Raw genomic sequence first — 5,469 nt, 5'->3', positions numbered from 1 at the left:
TCACAGAGTTGGAGCCATGAGTGGCCCTGCAATCGTGGGTGTACAGGCAGTAGAGGAGGGGACTTAGGACACAGCCCTGGGGGGCTCCTGTGTTGAGGGTCAGGGGGGTGGAGGTCATTGAGCCCATTCTCACCACCTGTCATCGGCCCGACAGGAAGTTCAGTATCCAGTCGCATAGGCTGGGGTGGAGCCTGGAGGGGACAATAGTGTTAAATGCTGAACTGTAATCAATGAACAGCATCCTCACGTAGATGTTCCTCTTCTCCAGGTGGGTGAGGGCGGAGTGGAGTGCGGTGGCGATGGCTTCGTCAGTGGATCTGTTTTGCCTGTAGGCAAATTGGTGAGGGTCCAGGGTGGGAGGGAGCATGCTGCAGATCTGGGCCTTGACATGTTAGGGCTGAGAGGTGGTGTGGTGGACCCAAACGCGGAGAGATACTCAGACCACAGCGCGAAGTGTATGAGAACAGGTATTTTTAATAAGAACGGGTAGGGACACGGGAACAAACAAACACTGGGACCAACGATAAAATAAAGGCGGAGAAAACAAGCTCTGTAACAAAAGTACACGCTTAACAAGCGGTAGATAATCTAAACGGGGAATACAGGGATTGGCGATAGTGACGATGCTGACAAACAGACAGGTACTCACAAACAACGGGCAAGGGACAAGAGGGAACAAACAGGCTAAATAGCAACCGGGACAGAACACACAGGTGAAGCGGATGAGGGTGATCCCGGCAGATTGGGAGGCCCTGACCCGTGTGGCCGGAGGGGGGCGCCAGAGTCACCAGACAGAACCCTCAGGCGTGACATGACATGCCTCTCAAAGCATTTGCTCACGATGGGAGTGAGAGCAACAGGGTGCCAGTCATTTAGGCATGCTACCTGATTGGTAAGTGATTGGTAAGTGATTTGTAATAATGGAAACCACTATCTAGTTTAACCTTTCTAAAAACTCAACTTGATAAAAATGTAGCATAGGTGACCGAGGTTATGCCCTCACTTCATGGCTCATGACCCCGCTTGCAAACACCTAGACCAGACAGGAGCGTTCTTGCAAGCATGGACACGCGCGCACTCGTTCCGTGGTAGAGCGCACAATTGGAGTGCTGAAGGCCAGGTGGATGTGCCTTGATTCCGCTGGTGGAAAGCTTCTATACACCCCGGAGAAAGCTTGTCTAATCACAATGGCCTGCTGTACGCTGCACAATGTGGCCATGAGACGTGGCGTGCCACTGCCAGATCAGATACCCGCTGTGGAGGAAATGCCAGACGACCCAGTAGACGCACCTTATGGAGATGGTATCATCGTTCGGCAGTAGTTAATTGACTGCTAATGAGATAGGCTATCATATGGTTTTCTATACCTGTGGGCCTGTAATGCCCTTTGAGACTGTAAATAGTGATATTGGGCTTTAAATAAACTTGAATAACAAATAAGGAATTCCGCACAAGTCACATTTTATTTGGACTTGCTTTTGAGTGTTTAATTAATCCTTTCAAGGTTTTCAGTTATATTATTTAACACAGAAGTCAACAAAATTAAAGTTGTGGAAATATCTCGTAATGTTGAGAGAATCTGTGTTACGGTCCCTCTCCCTGACCTGCCCTCTGGCACCACCTTGAGGCCCCAGCGATCATTGTACTGTGTATATGGCAACCTTCCCAGTATTACGCTTCCAGCCTTTTCATATCCTCCCGCTTTCCTAGCTAGTGCGTCCATGCCCAGAGGAAAGTTGCGATTCTTTATTGCTAAAGACAGACGGCAATATGTGTTGTCCTGTGATGCATAGGCCCTGCCGTGATGTCTCCACATCTCCTGGAAGACATCCAGGTGGAGTCGTCATTCCCCTGAGAAGGAGCCTCCATGTGACAGTAAATCTGCTCCTGAATTTAGTCTGCCTGGTACATGTGTTGCTCTGAGAAACAACAGATGATTGCTGTTCTAAAGTAGCAGTTCTCGTGCTACGACAAAGAGCTGCTTGGAGCATGTCCCTCCTTGGCAGTTGATGTACGTTCCTAAGGACACGTTGTCCGACCTAATCAGAACATGAAGTCCCTGTAGGAATGGATAAAGTGCCTGAGGGCCAGTAACATGGTGCAGAGCTCGAGAACGTGCTAGGGGCGGAGCTCATTGAGTCTGACCATATGCCGCTCATTGAACATTCTTTGTGAACTGCCCCCATCCCTGTAATGATGCATCTGACATCACAACCCTGTGTGAGAGGACTCTGCGCAAGCGGCAGCCTCTCCACAGATGGGAGCGGTCTCTCCACTGTTGTAGCGCATGTCTTGGAGACATGCACACATCCATGCTGATGCAGTGAAGGATCCAGATGGAGTGCTATAACCCATTGCTGGTATTCTCACATGAGAAGGAGGCCAAGAGACCAGTCCCCTTGGTAGGGTTGCCTGCACAGGCACTACCAGGCACTACCGGGTCTACCTGGCCCGAAGGTCTGGCTGATCTGCCTGTTAGAGTTCAGCACCAAGTTATTCTTGTTTGCAGAAGCTCCTCTCACCAACAACCTAGCCATCATCCTTTCACCAGTCACTACTGCTTCACTCATTATAACCCATGCAGATTAACCTCTTACTTGTTTTGATCTTTCTATTCCTCCCCTCTCTCATCTATCCATCCTCTCTTTCATGTATCCATTCATCCATCCAGTCAACCAACCTCTCACTTTCATTCAACTACTCAGAAGATCTTCATCAACCCTGATTAAAGCTTTCTGATACCTATTAAACCTTTTAAACTATTAAGCCATTTGTACCTCCAAAAATTCTCATCCGGTTAACTAACCAACTCTACCACTCTCTACCTTTGTAAGGTTTTTGGTAGGATGAGATGACCCAAGTGCAGTGTATATAAATGAGGCAGACGAGTAGGCAGCAATATAAAAATAAAAGGATCTTTACTAGAAAGTTGATAAGGCAACACAGGATACAAAACACAGACTTACTCGAAAATATAGAGGAGAAAACAAAGTCTCCAAAACAGGGATCAGGTACATACAGAAAAGCTACGAACTAAACTCGAAAAATAAAGGAGAGAACAACTTCTCATAAACAGTAAATATCAAAGACTTACTTTTCACAGGGGACAAACACACAGTGAAGACTGAGCGGGGAGTGAAGGGAAGTGAGGGTACATAAGGCATCAGTGACAATTAAACACAGGTGCAGGTATTAAGTCCATCGTGAGTGAGTGAGTGAGTGAGTGAGTGAGTAAGTGAGTGAGTGAGTGAGGTGGCACAGTGGGCGGCCGAAGGGAGACACCTAGGAATCGTACTGGGACGATTATTTTAGAAACTGTAGTGGAAGACATCCTCATTTTCCAGTGAAGTAGCCGCCATGTTGTTCTGATTTAGTTTTTTGTCCCGCCCCTCTGTCAATTTGATTGGCCCAAGATGTCGCCCTGAGACCATAAATTATGTGTCCCTCAATAGTAACGTCTGCTATTCATTAAATCCATTTGTTTTCATACCATTTATACTTTTTATGCTGTACCCCATTGTGCCTGAAATCTTATTAAATCCTATGGCCATTTGCTCTGAATGGGGACATTTCAAATTGTATCCACCTTTTCATATTTTAAGTTTGACACCTCAATTAAACTTTAAAATGTGTAGACTGACTCCATTTAAATAACTTCCATTCAGAGTTTTGATACTATTTAGAATTTTTAAACTTTAAGCCTTATTATGTTGCATGAATGAACATGGGTTTCTACGAGGATCATTGGGTTCCTATGATACATTCTAGCTATACCTCCCCTCTCTAATCTATCCATCCTCTCTTTCATCTATCCATTCATCCATCCAACCAAACCAGCTTCTATATACTGTATCTATCCTTCTCTCATCTATCTATCTAACTTCATCTGTCTATATATCTACAGTATCTATATAACCTACTCTCATCTATCGATCTACAGTATCTATCATCTATCAATTCATCCAGCAAACCAACCAACAAACCAACCAATTATTCATCCATCCATCCACCCAACCCACTAATCAAACCATCTTTATCTGTATCTTCTACTACTCTATAATTCTATGTTGTGAACATAATCTGTGCAAGGGTTTTTACAACATAACACTGTTTACAATATATAGCTGGGACATGTAGACATGATCACTCCTACCCTGCAATGTTATGAAGAACAACCCATGCACATGTGATGTTGCACACCTTCTCAGGAACCATTCTCATCCCTGCGTAAAGGCAGTGGAATCTCCTCTTTAACACTCCTAAGGTCTTCTCTACAACAATGCAAGTTTTGCAAAGGGAACTATTGCAAAACGTGTTGGGGCGGGTGGTTGGGTTTAGGTAAGTTGGGGGTGGGTGGTTGGGTTTAGGTAAGGAGTGAGGAGCCATGGCTTCAGAGGGTAGTCCCCCAGCAGAGTCCCCCAGCAGAATCCCTTGCACAATTCCCTGTTCCAATGTGTCATGAATCAGGGAATTCGGTAGAATCCTGGAGTCATGTGTTGACGCTGGCCAGCGGGCCACACAGTTTATGATTTGTGGTACTTCCTGTTCACAAACAGATGTTCATTTGCAGATGGTCCCTGCAGCCTTATGTGGGTTCCATCTATTGCCCCTACAACATCTGGAAATCCAGCCATGGTGAAAAACTCAGCTTTCATTCTGTTCAGGACTGTAGGCTTGGTCGGGAAGAATGGCATCTTCTTCACAAGGTCCTTTCATACTCTGGACTATGCCAGACACTGTGGACTTGTGAAGTCGAACGGCATGAGGAAGAAGAAAGAGGAAGACCCAATTCCTTAGACAACAACCCAATCGTTGGAGGCTGCATTCTGGGTTCATCTCATGACAGAACCTGACCTTCATCACATTCAACACATTTTAGCTGTGAAGTTTTAAGGCCAAGGTTACAAATAGAAGGAATCTTTAGAAGTTACCTTATTTATAGTGTTACATAGAATAGTGTTGATCTACCTGAGGGAGGGGGGGACAAGATTATTTTATAGGAAGGTAAGACCAAACTTTTCTTGTCATTAAATCTGTGCTTCTCATTATAATTGTGTTTGTACTTGGGCCTAAAAAGATGTTAGTTAGAGGTGTTGAACATATTATGACTGTTGCTTATCATATGCTTATCTGATATTATTAAAAAAACTAGGACTTCTCTGCCTGTTTGGGATTTTGAATAAATTCAGATTTATTGTCCTGAACTCTAATCTAAAGAGTCATACAAGTACATGTGGTTTCACTGGTAGAGTGGTTTCAAAAGTGGTTTTACTTTTGCATCCCTAAAGTGTCAGGTATAAATAGAACTGTGCCTGATATAGTTCTAATATGACCTACTAATATAATTCGTAGAGAGGTCAGGAATAGATATTCGAGGTGGAAGCCTGATTATATGTATTAACATGGGTATGCAGTATATAGCCGGGATACCTGATCATAAAGTCACTATAGAATAGAGACAGAGTTTCT

General features: G+C 44.6%; 1 pseudogene across 1 annotated transcript; it reads right to left on the bottom strand.

Annotated features, from left to right (window-relative positions):
• Positions 1 to 4,149: 4,149 nt before the first annotated feature.
• LOC310822286 (putative nuclease HARBI1) lies at positions 4,150 to 4,694 on the bottom strand (annotated as a pseudogene). The gene has a single exon. The product of its transcript is annotated as a putative nuclease HARBI1 (transcript).
• Between the last annotated feature and the right edge of the window lie 775 nt (positions 4,695 to 5,469).

This window comes from Argentina silus (genome assembly GCF_951799395.1).
Source record: "Argentina silus genome assembly, chromosome: X".
Lineage (NCBI taxonomy): Eukaryota > Metazoa > Chordata > Actinopteri > Argentiniformes > Argentinidae > Argentina > Argentina silus.
Note: the sequence above shows the minus strand (reverse complement) of the source record. Positions and strands in the feature narration are given on the sequence as shown.